The following is a 19,325-nucleotide window of genomic DNA, read 5'->3' as shown; positions in this document are numbered from 1 at the left end:
GTCTTTCATAGTAGAACCCAGTTCAAAGACATACCCATTGATTACCATCCACTGCTCAGACAGATGCTCAACCATGTAGAAGGTTGAGTTCCAACGTGTTACCACCTCCTGGATGAGTCCTCTGACTGGCAGTCTACGTTCACATTGCATGCTCCTCAGCTTCTTCTGGGCCTTAAAAGAATGGCTGAAATATGTGCAGATTCATCGGCAGGTGGTCAGTAACTTGCTGACTGTCTTTTCTTTTTTCAAGAAATCTTGCACAACAATGTTAATACTGTGCGCCAAACACGGCACTCTGAAATAGCCACCCTCATGCATGGCCTTAACTATATTACTGCCATTATCTGTGGAAACATAACAGTCAGTCAGTCATAAACTTTATTTCGGCCGTGGGCCATAAAAGCAGTATACAGGTAAGAACACAATAAAAAGAGAGAAATTTAGACCTTTAAACATTAAGAAAGGGAGTGAACTGTACAGGTAAGCTTAGTAATGACAATACAATCCTTTAAAATCCTTAATAAAAATGTTATTACAAGTTGATCACAAACAGTCTAGTTCATGGTTGAAGGCATTAGATACAAAACTTAGGGGCTAGGTTTGAATGTCTTATATCTTCTCTTATCACTTGCCAGCCCCCACCTCATTTTATAAAATAAACTACATAGGCGTTGGGCACAGGATCTTGTGCCTTGAGCTTAGCCCTTCTTTGACACCACATATAAAATAAAAATCTTGAGGTAACAAATACCATCAAGGGGGTGGGGTTGAATCTTAAGATACGGTACACTTCCTGATAATTTCTTATGCACAAATTTTTACAAAGTTGTAAGATCCATTTGGCTCTGGGAGTAGCGTAGGAAGGGCAGAAGAGTAGAACATGTAAGTCTGATTCTACACTAGCTGAGCAGCCTGGGAAACCCTTGGGTGTAGAATTTGCTCCAGCCCACTTGTTAGTAATATCCCTTACCGGAAGCGTTCCGTGTCTGAATTGCACGTTAAGTTTTTTTGCAAGAGGTGGCTGGCTGGTGTCCAGAAATTGTTCAAAGCGATACGTGCATTTGACTTCCAAAAATCTAAAGCTTAGCGCCCCAACGTTGCCATTCCGATGTAGACTGGCCAGGTGGTGATCTTTGAGCACTGAATCAAGAGATTTATTGGAAATACAGGGACAAGACTGTTCAGGAGTGAGCCATTAGTCAGCCCTTCCCAGGGACTGGCATAGGTGTTTAATATGCATAAGCAAGGGTATCTTCCCTGCCCCCTGCAGGAGTAAAAAGTCCTTCAATTCCTCCCTGTATGGACTAAGCTCTGGAATACTCCAGAGTCGTCTCCAATAGAGTAAGGGGCGATCAGTGATGGTGTCCCTAATTGGAGTCAGGCCAACGTCTAAGCGTAGATGTAGTAGGGGAGTGCTCTGGGGAAGACGTAGTAGGCATCTCAGGAAGCTGTTCTCGGTCGCTTCCAGAGAGCCAGCGTTAGTGTGGCCCCAGAGGTCTACTCCACAGAGCGCTCCTCCCCTTGCTTGGGCCTTGTATATTTCTATTGGAGGCGCTAAGATTTTTTTAGGGCAGTCCTTATGTACCTTTAGGATAAGCCCTGATACCTGAGCTAGTTTACGGTTGGCTTTGCCCACGTGAGACCGTCAATCCATACGATCGTTCAGGGTGATCCCCAGATAGTCAAATGTGGATGTTCTTCCCAGGGCTTTGCCCTTCAGTTGGGGGTGGGGACAGTTTGTTGTTCTAGCATTAAAAACCATATATTTTGTTTTATCTAGGTTAATCTCCAAATTCCTGAGTAAGCAAAAATTACAGAATGCATCCAATGTACGCTGAATACCCATAGATGACTTGGATATCAGTAACGTATCGTCAGCGTACATTAGAGCTGGGACAAGACGGTCTGCCAAACGTGGGGAATCTAGATCTTTCAAGCCTAAGAGATGATCAACCAGGCATATAAGAAAAAGCGAGAAAAGTGTAGGTTCCAGCACGCACCCCTGCCTGACCCCGTTTTCGACTCCAAAGGGAGCCGAAAGCTCTCCCATTTTCCATAACAGACCCTGGCATAATTTCCTTGGTGCAGACGGTGTGTCATTTGGCATAAATAATAGGGGGTGCCCATTTCTAGCAAGATGGCCCAGAGCTTCTACCTCCAGCTGTTAGAAATAAGTTTTGGTTGTCATTACCCTCGACTCTACGGGAGTTAACCATTACATAATCTATTGTTGTACTTTTTCCTGGTCTGGTGAATGTTACTTTACCAATGGAGTCTGTGGGGAATCTTCCATGACAGGCTCTAAAGGAATGTGAAATAGTTAAATTATTTAGTTTTAGAACAAGCGGAGTCCAGCTCTTTGTTGGATACATCGAACACTCGGGGATGGACCACACTGTGTCCTAATCCCGAGTGACCGATGTAATGCCACCTAGGGGTTCATAGTGGCAATTGAAGTCGCCCCCTATGATTTTGTGGGATGGAGCTGGGCGTAGTAATAAAAGTTCTTCTAATTGATTTAAGACAGATAGGGCCTCTGTTGTTTGTGAGGGGCATAAATATACGTTGACTATTGCCAGCTGTCGACCATCTGGGAAATTAAGAAGGATAGAAAGAATATCTGCGGAGTGGGTGTCTAAAACCTTCACAGTACAGCCCAGGTGGGTGGCTACCCAGATACAAAGTCCCCCATATGGTCTGCCCCTTAACCTCCGTTGGGCCTTTGTCCAAAAGGTTGCAAAGCCCACTCTATGTGGAGCATCCAGAGCCCAAGTCTCTTGGAAAATACACAGGTCATACTGATCTATTAGAATACCCCACTCTGGGTGATCCAGTTTGGAATTGATCCCTGCTACGTTCCACGAGGTAAGTCTAGAAGTGGGAAGCTCCTCCTGTGGTGCTATGAGGGCCAAGGGAGGGCCAATCCTATTATTTGGGGGAGCCGGGTCAGTAGGATTGTTGTCGCTTTGCATATGAAAACTGAATCCGGGGCAAAATTGTGTGGTTTCTGACCTCCCAGCATTAACAATTGTGCTAATACGGAGGTCCCGCAGAGATGCTCCCTCCATCTCCTGATTGGAACCTTGGCCTGATGTTATTGGGTTGCTCTTGTGGGGAGGAGGTGAGTTTAGTCAATCTATAGTGTTCAAGGAGCTGAATCTGTTTTCTAATGGGAGAACAAAAGCTTTTCCCAGGGGTCCAGAAGGATGCGAGTTTCTGGGACTGAAGCTATTTCTAAAATTTACTGTGGGGGGATAAAAATATGCTAGGGGGAGGGTGTGTATTGGCCCTTGTGTATCGACAACAATGTTGTTCCATTTGAGTATGTGTTTGACTACTCCTCTGTCTTTAAAATTTATTACCACATAGTCCCCGTCTATATCTTTGTTTTTTGAGCCTAGCCATCTGACTCTGCGGGCAAATAAAATTTCTCCTTGCCCTTGTCCTGTCAATGGTCTGTTCCTACCTAGCCAGTGTATAATTTTCTTTTTAAGCTCTGTGTAGGTGTCGTCCCGATCTGAGGAGGGTGGAGTTACCCCTGCAAGAATAACTACGTAAGGAGTAGCTGCGGGTGGAAGATGTAGGAACAGTAGTGTGTCCCGCGGGGTGCTAGGATTCATCTGTGAATTGCTGGCTTGAGTTATCAATGACTTTTCATTTTGCCTAGGGTGAGTACGCTGAAAGTGCCTTTCCTCATGTGTAGGCTTTGTTAGCGTAACCGCGTTAGTAGGGGTGGGAGCTTTTTGATTCTTGTTAGTGGTGCTTGAGTGTGTAATGTCCTCAGTCGTGTTGGGTGCAGAGTTAGCTGTGGGGCAACAGTTATTGTTATGGGGGCTGATAGGAGAGGGGGCAATGCGGTCTGGGTCGGTGATGTCCATACTGGTCCTTTTGATGTTATTGCCCTATAGCCTATTATTCAACAGAGAAACAAACCTGTCTATTCTGCTATTGACATACTTCAACTGGGTCATGATTAAGGCTTCTGGTTTTCCGTTTTTACAGATTTTTACAGATAAATACAGACAGAAAGCAATGTGTTTCCTGTCTGGATTTATTTTTAAAAGCGTAAAAATACTGAAAATTGGGCTTCTTTTGAGAGACTCTCCATGCTGTTTTCCAGGCAACAGCTGAGCAGATAGACATCATGGAGAGTTCAAAAACAGGATGAGATTTCCTTAAATACACGCATAGGCTAACATATATTTGTAGAATAATGCTAATATGTACCTGTGAGTGTAGTCATTTGTTAAATGTGGCTGCTTAATTCGCTAAAACATGACAGACATCCATTTGAGTCCACGTGCAAAAGTTGAATAAACTTGGAAATATACCATTTTACAGCTCTATTTATTTTCAAAACAAAAAAAAATATGGATAAACACCAATGAGATTGCCAAAAAATAAATATGGATAAATACAGACGGAAATGTAAAAAAAATAAACACCATAAAATCGGAAGCCTGATTACTTTCTCTAACTGATTTTGCATATCAAGAAGAAGATGGGTAGCCCAAAGAAGGGTTGTGGGGTGTGGTCTAAGGGAGTCAGGAGAGCGAGTGAACCCTCTGATTGACCGGATGCCTCAGAGTGGACTGCTTTAGTGCCTTTCACTTTCCTAGGTTTGGTATGACGTTTGTGTTGTTTTGCAGAGGGTCGTGAAAGTGGGGGGGGGGGGTAATAAGGTAGGACAGGGATTATCATAGTGTGGGGACTGGTCGCCGCGAGACTGGGGGAGTGGCTTATGTGCGCGGTGTACACGCCTCCCCCTAAACCAGATCAGGTGTGCGTCAATGTGCACCCTGGTGAGTGTGGTCCTATCCCCGGGTGCGATCGCCATGGAGTCCGGAGCAAAGCAGCAAGCGGACCCTGTGTCCCTCGGTTTTCCTCGCTCCTCGCAGCCTCAAGGATGGAAATTTGGCAGGAACCCACACTCAGGGGTTGAGGCAGCGCTTATGTGCGCGGTCTCCATGCCTCCCCCTGAGCCAGATCAGGTGTGCGGTCAAGGTGCACCCTGGGGAGTGTGGTTCTATCCCAAGGTGCGATCGCCATGGAGTCCGGAGCAAAGCAGAAAGCGCCCCCTGTGTCCCTCAGTTTTCCTCGCTCCTCGCAGCCTCAAGGATGGAAATTTGTCAGGAACCCACACTCAGGGGTTGAGGCAGCGCTTATGTGTGCGGTGTCCACGCCTCCCCCTGAGCCAGATCAGGTGTGCGGTCAAGGTTCACCCTGGGGAGTGTGGTCCTATCCCCGGGTGCGATCGCCGTGGAGTCTGGAGCAAAGCAGCTAGCGGCCCCTGTGTCCCTCGGTTTTCCTCGTCCTCGCAGCCCAAGGATGGAAATTCGGCAGGAACCCACACTCAGGGGTTGAGGCAGCGCTTATGTGCGCGGTGTCCACGCCTCCCCCTGAGCCAGATCAGGTGTGTGGTCAAGGTGCACCCTGGGGAGTGTGGTCCTATCCCCAGGTGCGATCGCCCTGGAGTCCTGAGCAAAGCAGCAAGCGGCCCCTGTGTCCCTCGGTTTTCCTCGCTCCTCGCAGCCTCAAGGGTGAAAATTTGTCAGGAACACACACTCAGGGGTTGAGGCAGCGCTTATGTGCGGGGTGTCCATGCCTCCCCCTGAGCCAGATCAGGTGTGCGGTCAAGGTGCACCCTTGGGAGTGTGGTCCTATCCCCAGGTGCGATCGCCGTGGAGTCCGGAGCAAAGCAGCAAGCGGCCCCTGTGTCCCTCGGTTTTCCTCGCTCGTCGGAGCCTCAGGGATGGACATTTGGCAGAACCCACACTCAGGGGTTGAGGCAGCGCTTATGTGCGCGGTGTCCTCTCCTCCCCCTGAGCCAGGTCAGGTGTGTGGTCAAGGTGCACTCTGGGGAGTGTGGTCCTATCCCCAGATGCGATCGCCGTGGAGTCCGGAGCAAAGCAGCAAGCAGCCCCTGTGTCCCTCGGTTTTCCTCGCTCCTCACAGCCTCAAGGATGAAAATTTGGCAGGAACCCACACTCAGGGGTTGAGGCAGCGCTTATGTGCGCGGTGTCCACCCCTCCCCCTGAGCCAGATCAGGTGTGCGGTCAAGGTGCACCCTGGGGAGTGTGGTCCTATCCCCAGGTGCGATCGCCGTGGAGTTCGGAGCAAAGCAGCAAGCGGCCCCTGTGTTCCTTGGTTTTCCTGCCTCCTCGGAGCCTCAGGGATGAAAATTTGGCAGAACCCACACTCAGGGGTTGAGGCAGCGCTTATATGCGCGGTGTCCACGCCTCGCCCGGAGCCAGATCAGGTGTGCGGTCAAGGTGCACCCTGGGGAGTGTGGTCCTATCCCCAGGTGCGATCGCCGTGGAGTCCGGAGCAAAGCAGCAAGCGGCCCCTGTGTTCCTTGGTTTTCCTCGCTCCTCGGAGCCTCAGGGATAAAAATTTGGCAGAACCCACACTCAGGGGTTGAGGCAGCGCTTATGTACGCGGTGCCCACGCCTCCCCCTGAGCCAGATCAGGTGTGTGGTCAAGGTGCACCCTGGGGAGTGTGGTCCTATCCCCAGGTGCGATTACCGTGGAGTCCGGAGCAAAGCAGCAAGCGGCCCCTATGTCCCTCGGTTACTCGCTTCTCGCAGCCTCAAGGATGGAAATTTGGCAGGAACCCACACTCAGGGGTTGAGGCATCGCTTATGTGCGCAGTGTCCACGCCTCCCCCTGAGCCAGATCAGGTGTGCGGTCGAGGTGCACCCTAGGGAGTGTGTCCTATCCCCGGTTGTGATCGCCGTGGAGTCTGGAGCAAAGCAACAAGCAGCCCGTGTCCCTCGGTTTTTATCCTCCTCGCAGCCTCAAGGATGGAAATTCGGCAGGAACCCACACTCAGGGGTTGAGGCAGCGCTTATGTGCGCGGTGTCCATGCCTCCCCCTGAGCTAGATCAGGTGTGCGGTCAAGGTGCACCCTGGGGAGTGTGGTCCTATCCCCGGGTGCGATCGCCGTGGAGTCCGGAGCAAAGCAGCAAGTGGCCCCTGTGTTCCTCGGTTTTCCTAGCTCCTCACAGCCTCAAGGATGGAAATTCGTCAGGAACCCACACTCAGGGGTTGAGGGAGCGCTTATGTGCGCAGGGTCCACGCCTCCCCCTGAGCCAGATCAGATGTGCGGTCAAGGTGCACCCTGGTGAGTGTGGTCCTATCCCCGGGTGCGATCGCCGTGGAGTCCGGAGCAAAGCAGAGAGTGGCCCCTGTGTCCCTCGGTTTTCCTCGCTCCTCGGAGCCTCAAGGATGAAACTTTGGCAGAACCCACACTCAGGGGTTGAGGCAGCGCTTATGTGCTTGGTGTCCATGCCTCCCCCTGAGTCAGATCAGGTGTGCGGTCAAGGTGCACCCTGGGGAGTGTGGTCCTATCCCCAGGTGCGATTACCGTGGAGTCCGGAGCAAAGCAGCAAGCGGCCCCTGTGTCCCTCGGTTACTCGCTTCTCGCAGCCTCAAGGATGGAAATTTGTCAGGAACCCACACTCAGGGGTTAAGGCATCACTTATGTGCGCGGTGCCCACGCCTCCCCCTGAGCCAGATCAGGTGTGCGGTCAAGGTGCACCCTGGGGAGTGTGGTCCTATCCTCGGGTGCGATCGCCGTGGAGTCCGGAGCAAAGCAGCAAGCAGCCCCTGTGTCCTTCGGTTTTTCTCCTCCTCGCAGCGTCAAGGATGTAAATTCGGCAGGAACCCACACTCAGGGGTTGAGGCAGCGCTTATGTGCGCTGTGTCCATGCCTCCCCCTGAGCCAGATCAGGTGTGCGGTCAAGGTGCACCCTGGGGAGTGTGGTCCTATCCCCGGGTGCGATCGCCGTGGAGTCCGGAGCAAAGCAGCAAGTGGCCCTGTGTCCCTCGGTTTTCCTCGCTCCTCGCAGCCTCAAGGATGGAAATTCGGCAGGAACCCACACTCAGTGGTTGAGGCAGCGCTAATGTACGCGGTGTCCACGCCTCCCCCTGAGCCAGATCAGGTATGGGGTCAAGGTGCACCCTGGGGAGTGTGGTCCTATCCCCAGGTGCGATCTCCCTGGAGTCCAGAGCAAAGTAGCAAGCGGCCCCTGTGTCCCTCGGTTTTCCTCGCTCCTCGCAGCCTCAAGGGTGAAAATTTGGCAGGAACACACACTCAGGGGTTGAGGCAGCGCTTATGTGCGCGGTGTCCATGCCTCCCCCTGAGCCAGATCAGGTGTGCGGCAAGGTGCACCCTGGGGAGTGTGGTCCTATCCCCAGGTGTGATCGCCGTGGAGTCCGGAGCAAAGCAGCAAGCGGCCCCTGTGTCCCTCGGTTTTCCTCGCTCCTCGGAGCCTCAGGGATGGACATTTGGCAGAACCCACACTCAGGGGTTGAGGCAGCGCTTATGTGCGCGGTGTCCACGCCTCCCCCTGAGCCAGGTCAGGTGTGCGGTCAAGGTGCACCCTGGGGAGTTTGGTCCTATCCCCAGATGCGATCGCCGTGGAGTCCGGAGCAAAGCAGCAAGCGGCCCCTGTGTCCCTCGGTTTTCCTCGCTCCTCACAGCCTCAAGGATGAAAATTTGGCAGGAACCCACACTCAGGGGTTGAGGCAGCGCTTATGTGCGCGGTGTCCACGCCTCCCCCTGAGCCAGATCAGGTGTGCGGTCAAGGTGCACCCTGGGAGTGTGGTCCTATCCCCAGGTGCGATCGCCGTGGAGTTCGGAGCAAAGCAGCAAGCGGCCCCTGTGTTCCTTGGTTTTCCTGCCTCCTCGGAGCCTCCGCGATTAAAATTTGGCAGAACCCACACTCAGGGGTTGAGGCAGGGCTTATATGCGAGGTGTCCACGCCTCCCCCTGAGCCAGATCAGGTGTGCGGTCAAGGTGCACCCCGGGGAGTGTGGTCCTATCCCCAGGTGCGATCGCCGTGGAGTCCGGAGCAAATCAGCAAGCGGCTCCTGTGTTCCTTGGTTTTCCCCGCTCCTCGGAGCCTCAGGGATGAAAATTTGGCAGAACCCACACTCAGGGGTTGAGGCAGCGCTTATGTGCGCGGTGCCCACGCCTCCCCCTGAGCCAGATCAGGTGTGTGGTCAAGGTGCACCCTGGGGAGTGTGGTCCTATCCCCAGGTGCGATTACCGTGAAGTCCGGAGCAAAGCAGCAAGCGGCCCCTATGTCCCTCGGTTACTTGCTTCTTGCAGCCTCAAGGATGGAAATTTGGCAGGAACCCACACTCAGGGGTTGACGCAGCGCTTATGTGCGCGGTGTCCATGCCTCCCCCTGAGCTAGATCAGGTGTGCGGTCAAGGTACACCCTGGGGAGTGTGGTCCTATCCCCGGGTGCGATCGCCGTGGAGTCCGGAGCAAAGCAGCAAGCAGCCCCTGTGTCCTTCGGTTTTTCTCCTCCTCGCAGCCTCAAGAATGTAAATTCGGCAGGAACCCACACTCAGGGGTTGAGGCAGCGCTTATGTGCGCGGTGTCCATGCCTCCCCCTGAGCCAGATCAGGTGTGCGGTCAAGGTGCACCCTGCGGAGTGTGGTCCTATCCCCGGGTGCGATCGCCGTGGAGTCCGGAGCAAAGCAGAGAGTGGCCCCTGTGTCCCTCGGTTTTCCTCGCTCCTCGGAGCCTCAAGGATGAAACTTTGGCAGAACCCACACTCAGGGGTTGAGGCAGCGCTTATGTGCTTGGTGTCCATGCCTCCCCCTGAGTCAGATCAGGTGTGCGGTCAAGGTGCACCCTGGGGAGTGTTGTCCTATCCCCAGGTGCGATTACCGTGGAGTCCGGAGCAAAGCAGCAAGCGGCCCCTGTGTCCCTCGGTTACTCGCTTCTCGCAGCCTCAAGGATGGAAATTTGGCAGGAACCCACACTCAGGGGTTAAGGCATCACTTATGTGCGCGGTGTCCACGCCTCCCCCTGAGCCAGATCAGGTGTGCGGTCAAGGTGCACCCTGGGGAGTGTGGTCCTATCCCCGGGTGCGATCGCCGTGGAGTCCGGAGCAAAGCAGCAAGCAGCCCCTGTGTCCTTCGGTTTTTCTCCTCCTCGCAGCGTCAAGGATGTAAATTCGGCAGGAACCCACACTCAGGGGTTGAGGCAGCGCTTATGTGCGCGGTGTCCATGCCTCCCCCTGAGCCAGATCAGGTGTGCGGTCAAGGTGCACCCTGGGGAGTGTGGTCCTATCCCCGGGTGCGATCGCCGTGGAGTCCGGAGCAAAGCAGCAAGTGGCCCTGTGTCCCTCGGTTTTCCTCGCTCCTCGCAGCCTCAAGGATGGAAATTCGGCAGGAACCCACACTCAGTGGTTGAGGCAGCGCTAATGTACGCGGTGTCCACGCCTCCCCCTGAGCCAGATCAGGTATGGGGTCAAGGTGCACCCTGGGGAGTGTGGTCCTATCCCCAGGTGCGATCGCCCTGGAGTCCAGAGCAAAGTAGCAAGCGGCCCCTGTGTCCCTCCGTTTTCCTCGCTCCTCGCAGCCTCAAGGGTGAAAATTTGGCAGGAACACACACTCAGGGGTTGAGGCAACGCTTATGTGCGCGGTGTCCACGCCTCCCCCTGAGCCAGGTCAGGTGTGCGGTCAAGGTGCACCCTGGGGAGTGTGGTCCTATCCCCAGATGCGATCGCCGCGGAGTCCGGAGCAAAGCAGCAAGCGGCCCCTGTGTCCCTCGGTTTTCCTCGCTCCTCACAGCCTCAAGGATGAGAATTTGGCAGGAACCCACACTCAGGGGTTGAGGCAGCGCTTATGTGCGCGGTGTCCACGCCTCCCCCTGAGCCAGATCAGGTGTGCGGTCAAGGTGCACCCTGGGAGTGTGGTCCTATCCCCAGGTGCGATCGCCGTGGAGTTCGGAGCAAAGCAGCAAGCGGCCCCTGTGTTCCTTGGTTTTCCTGCCTCCTCGGAGCCTCCGCGATGAAAATTTGGCAGAACCCACACTCAGGGGTTGAGGCAGCGCTTATATGCGCGGTGTCCACGCCTCCCCCTGAGCCAGATCAGGTGTGCGGTCAAGGTGCACCCCGGGGAGTGTGGTCCTATCCCCAGGTGCGATCACCGTGGAGTCCGGAGCAAATCAGCAAGCGGCCCCTGTGTTCCTTGGTTTTCCTCGCTCCTCGGAGCCTCAGGGATGAAAATTTGGCAGAACCCACACTCAGGGGTTGAGGCAGCGCTTATGTGCGCGGTGCCCACGCCTCCCCCTGAGCCAGATCATTTGTGTGGTCAAGGTGCACCCTGGGGAGTGTGGTCCTATCCCCAGGTGCGATTACCGTGGAGTCCGGAGCAAAGCAGCAAGCGGCCCCTATGTCCCTCGGTTACTTGCTTCTCGCAGCCTCAAGGATGGAAATTTGGCAGGAACCCACACTCAGGGGTTGAGGCAGCGCTTATGTGCGCGCTGCCCACGCCTCCCCCTGAGCCAGATCAGGTGTGCGGTCAAGGTGCACCCTGGGGAGTGTGGTCCTATCCTCGGGTGCGATCGCCGTGGAGTCCGGAGCAAAGCAGCAAGCAGCCCCTGTGTCCTTCGGTTTTTCTCCTCCTCGCAGCGTCAAGGATGTAAATTCGGCAGGAACCCACACTCAGGGGTTGAGGCAGCGCTTATGTGCGCTGTGTCCATGCCTCCCCCTGAGCCAGATCAGGTGTGCGGTCAAGGTGCACCCTGGGGAGTGTGGTCCTATCCCCGGGTGCGATCGCCGTGGAGTCCGGAGCAAAGCAGCAAGTGGCCCTGTGTCCCTCGGTTTTCCTCGCTCCTCGCAGCCTCAAGGATGGAAATTCGGCAGGAACCCACACTCAGTGGTTGAGGCAGCGCTAATGTACGCGGTGTCCACGCCTCCCCCTGAGCCAGATCAGGTATGGGGTCAAGGTGCACCCTGGGGAGTGTGGTCCTATCCCCAGGTGCGATCTCCCTGGAGTCCAGAGCAAAGTAGCAAGCGGCCCCTGTGTCCCTCGGTTTTCCTCGCTCCTCGCAGCCTCAAGGGTGAAAATTTGGCAGGAACACACACTCAGGGGTTGAGGCAGCGCTTATGTGCGCGGTGTCCATGCCTCCCCCTGAGCCAGATCAGGTGTGCGGCAAGGTGCACCCTGGGGAGTGTGGTCCTATCCCCAGGTGCGATCGCCCTGGAGTCCTGAGCAAAGCAGCAAGCGGCCCCTGTGTCCCTCGGTTTTCCTCGCTCCTCGCAGCCTCAAGGGTGAAAATTTGTCAGGAACACACACTCAGGGGTTGAGGCAGCGCTTATGTGCGGGGTGTCCATGCCTCCCCCTGAGCCAGATCAGGTGTGCGGTCAAGGTGCACCCTTGGGAGTGTGGTCCTATCCCCAGGTGCGATCGCCGTGGAGTCCGGAGCAAAGCAGCAAGCGGCCCCTGTGTCCCTCGGTTTTCCTCGCTCGTCGGAGCCTCAGGGATGGACATTTGGCAGAACCCACACTCAGGGGTTGAGGCAGCGCTTATGTGCGCGGTGTCCTCTCCTCCCCCTGAGCCAGGTCAGGTGTGTGGTCAAGGTGCACTCTGGGGAGTGTGGTCCTATCCCCAGATGCGATCGCCGTGGAGTCCGGAGCAAAGCAGCAAGCAGCCCCTGTGTCCCTCGGTTTTCCTCGCTCCTCACAGCCTCAAGGATGAAAATTTGGCAGGAACCCACACTCAGGGGTTGAGGCAGCGCTTATGTGCGCGGTGTCCACCCCTCCCCCTGAGCCAGATCAGGTGTGCGGTCAAGGTGCACCCTGGGGAGTGTGGTCCTATCCCCAGGTGCGATCGCCGTGGAGTTCGGAGCAAAGCAGCAAGCGGCCCCTGTGTTCCTTGGTTTTCCTGCCTCCTCGGAGCCTCAGGGATGAAAATTTGGCAGAACCCACACTCAGGGGTTGAGGCAGCGCTTATATGCGCGGTGTCCACGCCTCCCCCGGAGCCAGATCAGGTGTGCGGTCAAGGTGCACCCTGGGGAGTGTGGTCCTATCCCCAGGTGCGATCGCCGTGGAGTCCGGAGCAAAGCAGCAAGCGGCCCCTGTGTTCCTTGGTTTTCCTCGCTCCTCGGAGCCTCAGGGATAAAAATTTGGCAGAACCCACACTCAGGGGTTGAGGCAGCGCTTATGTACGCGGTGCCCACGCCTCCCCCTGAGCCAGATCAGGTGTGTGGTCAAGGTGCACCCTGGGGAGTGTGGTCCTATCCCCAGGTGCGATTACCGTGGAGTCCGGAGCAAAGCAGCAAGCGGCCCCTATGTCCCTCGGTTACTCGCTTCTCGCAGCCTCAAGGATGGAAATTTGGCAGGAACCCACACTCAGGGGTTGAGGCATCGCTTATGTGCGCAGTGTCCACGCCTCCCCCTGAGCCAGATCAGGTGTGTGGTCGAGGTGCACCCTAGGGAGTGTGTCCTATCCCCGGTTGTGATCGCCGTGGAGTCTGGAGCAAAGCAACAAGCAGCCCGTGTCCCTCGGTTTTTATCCTCCTCGCAGCCTCAAGGATGGAAATTCGGCAGGAACCCACACTCAGGGGTTGAGGCAGCGCTTATGTGCGCGGTGTCCATGCCTCCCCCTGAGCTAGATCAGGTGTGCGGTCAAGGTGCACCCTGGGGAGTGTGGTCCTATCCCCGGGTGCGATCGCCGTGGAGTCCGGAGCAAAGCAGCAAGTGGCCCCTGTGTTCCTCGGTTTTCCTAGCTCCTCACAGCCTCAAGGATGGAAATTCGTCAGGAACCCACACTCAGGGGTTGAGGGAGCGCTTATGTGCGCAGGGTCCACGCCTCCCCCTGAGCCAGATCAGATGTGCGGTCAAGGTGCACCCTGGTGAGTGTGGTCCTATCCCCGGGTGCGATCGCCGTGGAGTCCGGAGCAAAGCAGAGAGTGGCCCCTGTGTCCCTCGGTTTTCCTCGCTCCTCAGAGCCTCAAGGATGAAACTTTGGCAGAACCCACACTCAGGGGTTGAGGCAGCGCTTATGTGCTTGGTGTCCATGCCTCCCCTGAGTCAGATCAGGTGTGCGGTCAAGGTGCACCCTGGGGAGTGTGGTCCTATCCCCAGGTGCGATTACCGTGGAGTCCGGAGCAAAGCAGCAAGCGGCCCCTGTGTCCCTCGGTTACTCGCTTCTCGCAGCCTCAAGGATGGAAATTTGGCAGGAACCCACACTCAGGGGTTAAGTCATCACTTATGTGCGCGGTGGCCACGCCTCCCCCTGAGCCAGATCAGGTGTGCGGTCAAGGTGCACCCTGGGGAGTGTGGTCCTATCCTCGGGTGCGATCGCCGTGGAGTCCGGAGCAAAGCAGCAAGCAGCCCCTGTGTCCTTCGGTTTTTCTCCTCCTCGCAGCGTCAAGGATGTAAATTCGGCAGGAACCCACACTCAGGGGTTGAGGCAGCGCTTATGTGCGCTGTGTCCATGCCTCCCCCTGAGCCAGATCAGGTGTGCGGTCAAGGTGCACCCTGGGGAGTGTGGTCCTATCCCCGGGTGCGATCGCCGTGGAGTCCGGAGCAAAGCAGCAAGTGGCCCCGTGTCCCTCGGTTTTCCTCGCTCCTCGCAGCCTCAAGGATGGAAATTCGGCAGGAACCCACACTCAGTGGTTGAGGCAGCGCTAATGTACGCGGTGTCCACGCCTCCCCCTGAGCCAGATCAGGTGTGCGGCAAGGTGCACCCTGGGGAGTGTGGTCCTATCCCCAGGTGTGATCGCCGTGGAGTCCGGAGCAAAGCAGCAAGCGGCCCCTGTGTCCCTCGGTTTTCCTCGCTCCTCGGAGCCTCAGGGATGGACATTTGGCAGAACCCACACTCAGGGGTTGAGGCAGCGCTTATGTGCGCGGTGTCCACGCCTCCCCCTGAGCCAGGTCAGGTGTGCGGTCAAGGTGCACCCTGGGGAGTGTGGTCCTATCCCCAGATGCGATCGCCGTGGAGTCCGGAGCAAAGCAGCAAGCGGCCCCTGTGTCCCTCGGTTTTCCTCGCTCCTCACAGCCTCAAGGATGAAAATTTGGCAGGAACCCACACTCAGGGGTTGAGGCAGCGCTTATGTGCGCGGTGTCCACGCCTCCCCCTGAGCCAGATCAGGTGTGCGGTCAAGGTGCACCCTGGGAGTGTGGTCCTATCCCCAGGTGCGATCGCCGTGGAGTTCGGAGCAAAGCAGCAAGCGGCCCCTGTGTTCCTTGGTTTTCCTGCCTCCTCGGAGCCTCCGCGATGAAAATTTGGCAGAACCCACACTCAGGGGTTGAGGCAGCGCTTATATGCGCGGTGTCCACGCCTCCCTCTGAGCCAGATCAGGTGTGCGGTCAAGGTGCACCCCGGGGAGTGTGGTCCTATCCCCAGGTGCGATCGCCGTGAAGTCCGGAGCAAATCAGCAAGCGGCTCCTGTGTTCCTTGGTTTTCCCCGCTCCTCGGAGCCTCAGGGATGAAAATTTGGCAGAACCCACACTCAGGGGTTGAGGCAGCGCTTATGTGCGCGGTGCCCAGGCCTCCCCCTGAGCCAGATCAGGTGTGTGGTCAAGGTGCACCCTGGGGAGTGTGGTCCTATCCCCAGGTGCGATTACCGTGAAGTCTGGAGCAAAGCAGCAAGCGGCCCCTATGTCCCTCGGTTACTTGCTTCTTGCAGCCTCAAGGATGGAAATTTGGCAGGAACCCACACTCAGGGGTTGACGCAGCGCTTATGTGCGCGGTGTCCATGCCTCCCCCTGAGCTAGATCAGGTGTGCGGTCAAGGTACACCCTGGGGAGTGTGGTCCTATCCCCGGGTGCGATCGCCGTGGAGTCCGGAGCAAAGCAGCAAGCAGCCCCTGTGTCCTTCGGTTTTTCTCCTCCTCGCAGCCTCAAGAATGTAAATTCGGCAGGAACCCACACTCAGGGGTTGAGGCAGCGCTTATGTGCGCGGTGTCCATGCCTCCCCCTGAGCCAGATCAGGTGTGCGGTCAAGGTGCACCCTGCGGAGTGTGGTCCTATCCCCGGGTGCGATCGCCGTGGAGTCCGGAGCAAAGCAGAGAGTGGCCCCTGTGTCCCTCGGTTTTCCTCGCTCCTCGGAGCCTCAAGGATGAAACTTTGGCAGAACCCACACTCAGGGGTTGAGGCAGCGCTTATGTGCTTGGTGTCCATGCCTCCCCCTGAGTCAGATCAGGTGTGCGGTCAAGGTGCACCCTGGGGAGTGTGGTCCTATCCCCAGGTGCGATTACCGTGGAGTCCGGAGCAAAGCAGCAAGCGGCCCCTGTGTCCCTCGGTTACTCGCTTCTCGCAGCCTCAAGGATGGAAATTTGGCAGGAACCCACACTCAGGGGTTAAGGCATCACTTATGTGCGCGGTGTCCACGCCTCCCCCTGAGCCAGATCAGGTGTGCGGTCAAGGTGCACCCTGGGGAGTGTGGTCCTATCCCCGGGTGCGATCGCCGTGGAGTCCGGAGCAAAGCAGCAAGCAGCCCCTGTGTCCTTCGGTTTTTCTCCTCCTCGCAGCGTCAAGGATGTAAATTCGGCAGGAACCCACACTCAGGGGTTGAGGCAGCGCTTATGTGCGCGGTGTCCATGCCTCCCCCTGAGCCAGATCAGGTGTGCGGTCAAGGTGCACCCTGGAGAGTGTGGTCCTATCCCCGGGTGCGATCGCCGTGGAGTCCGGAGCAAAGCAGCAAGTGGCCCTGTGTCCCTCGGTTTTCCTCGCTCCTCGCAGCCTCAAGGATGGAAATTCGGCAGGAACCCACACTCAGTGGTTGAGGCAGCGCTAATGTACGCGGTGTCCACGCCTCCCCCTGAGCCAGATTGTTGGACAGGCCACATAAAAGGCCGCTCTCCCCCGGCCCGACCAGGCCTGAGCCCGGTCACGCAGGTACTACACACCACCCTTGCACGTCCTCCGTCCCCTCAGGGACCCCTGCCCTCGAGCATGTCAATCTCGTGGGTCCGATCCACTGCCAGCCTACGCGCCCATCCTGGGGCGCCATCTTGGACACTCCCCCACGTGGCCGCCTGGCCCCCGGCCGACCTCAACCCTGGGCCTGGCCAGGCCTCAGACATCCCGGCACCACCATCCACCCAGGAGGTGAGCGGGCTACTTGGCAAGTCAATGGGAGAAGGAGGTGTCGATGGCTCTCCACCACCAAGTGCCGCTCGCCCATCGCCTCCCCGGGCGTTGGCTTCACCCCCCTGCTGGGTGTCTGGACTCCCTCATCCCGGACCTCCCGACCTCCAAGTGCGAGGGTCCGGACATCAAAGCACACCAGCCCTATAACTGGGGCAGCTCCAGAGCAGGAAGGCAGTTGTATCTTGGAGTCGAGAGACGTAAAGAGGAACTCATCCTAGGCAGACTACTGGCGCTGCCGTAGCTCTGTCTTGTGCACCATCGTCCTGCCTGTTGGCGCTGCCACAGCCTTCGCAACCTTCATCTCCTTCATCGTCGTCGGGACCTGCTGGCGTGGCCGCGGACCGTTGTAACCGTCATCTTCACCGGGACCTGCAGGCTCCGCCGCGGACCGTCGTTTTTCCTTCGTCCATCTCGGGACCTGCTGGCTCCGCCGCGGCCCGATCATCTAGAACGCCGAGCTCGAGGATTGAGAGCTATTTTCCACTCATTGGTAACAAGACTGTCCCGCTACCCCTTTTCCTAAACCAGAGACCAGAACCGAGGGGACCCCTGAGTCCAGACCTCCTTGTATCATATCATCGTAACCTAAGAATTGCATATAAAGCCTCGTTAAACTTCAACCTTGTGTGGTGTCCGTCTGTGGGGGGGGAAGTTACTTGTCTGTACAGTCGTTGGAGACGGCTCTCCCCGGAGACCTCTCCCCGTAATCTCGGCCGACCCTCCCGGTCCGTCTAACATTGGTGGCCAGCGGCGCGATCCGAATCACCGCATAACGTACAGAGAGTAGCTCACCCCACGACGAAATCACAATGACAACTAAAGAAAGCGGATCAACCGAGAAGTTCCAAATGGAGAAATTGGAGGAGTACAGCCATCGTGAACTAAAACAATTCTGCATCGAACTGGGTATCGCTACCACCGGACTAAGCACCAAAGACGATTTTAAGCATGCCCTAGAATCTTGGGCAGAGACCGGGGCTGCCGGAACCCCCGATCAAAGCACCGCAGAAAAAACCACCACGGCCCCTGAAGGGCAAAGAACGGGTCTCTCGCAAGACGAGATCCAGGAAAGAGAAAGAACCCGACTACACGAGCTGGAAATGGCCCGGCTCAAAATGGACGTTGAACTTAAGTTGGCCGAACAAAAAATCAACTTAGAGCACCTGCGTCTCCGAGAAGAAAGAGAGGAGAAACAGAGACAAAGGGAGCTCGAGGAAAAGAAACTGGCGTACGAACACGAACGGAACCTAGCCGAGATCAACCTGCGCAAGCAGAATAAAGAAGTAGGGGTGCCCGAGCGACCCCACACCTCAGGGGCCACAGAGAAAAAGGTACACATCCCCAAGGATGTTGTCCGAGAATATTTCCGAGAGGACGACATCCAGCAATGGTTTAAGGCCTATGAAATCGCTATGACTGCACACCGGATCGATAGAAGCGATTGGGGAGCCGGTCTATGGGGGAGATTCCTCAATGAGGGCCGCGATACCCTGCTACAGCTCCCGGACCACCAGATGACCTCCTATGACCATATGAAAGCGGCACTCCTCACCCGCTATGGCCTCACACCCGAGATGTACCGTCAGAGGTTCTGAGACTGCACCCGCATCCCGGGTACAACTTGGGTGGACTATGTAACCTACTTTAGCCGAGCCTTCGAGGGCTGGATCAGAGGAAGCAACGTCACGACCTACGAACAACTGTTCAATCTGATGGTATGGGAGCATCTGTCGAACAATTGCTTCATTGAACTCCGCCAGCACCTCCTCGACAGCAAGTTAACGGATCCCCGGCAGCTCGCAGCCGAAGCTGACCGGTGGGAGATCACCAGAGTGGGCCGGAATGGGTCCTACGAACAGAACCGGAACAACAATGGTCAGCACCGACCCAGAGGAGGAGGAGGGGGCCAAGGACGAGGAAGAGACAACGCTCCGGTCACCCCCGCTACCAGCACCACCCCCCCGGCCAACCGGGGCAGCACCCCGGCGCGACCGGGGTACAGAGCCAATGTCACGTGTCACCGATGCCAACGGGTCGGCCACTATGCAAACGACCCAAATTGCCCGCAGTACCAGAGCCCAAGACCCCGCCAAGTGGCCGCTGCGGCCCTAGGGGAAGAACAGATCTCCGAGGAGCAGGAAGAATACGAACAAGAGCATCAAGAGTGGGAGCCAGCCGCCATGGCTCTAGCATGCTTAGGGGGGAAAGACATGGTCCCGCGGGTCCCCCTACCCGCTAACACCCAGAAGTACAGCCAATGGGTGAGCATCAATGGACGACGGGCCGAAGCCCTTCGTGACACCGGGGCCAGTGTAACAGCCGTCCGCTGTCACCTGGTGACCCCAGAACAGTATTTACCGAACATTCTCTGCCCTGTACGATCAGCCGATAACTCGGAAAGTCTGTGTCGGATGGCCTGCG

Source organism: Lissotriton vulgaris, chromosome 2_1 (genome assembly GCF_964263255.1).
Source record: "Lissotriton vulgaris chromosome 2_1, aLisVul1.2, whole genome shotgun sequence".
In the NCBI taxonomy this organism is placed as follows: Eukaryota; Metazoa; Chordata; class Amphibia; order Caudata; family Salamandridae; genus Lissotriton; species Lissotriton vulgaris.
This window is presented reverse-complemented; position numbering follows the sequence as displayed.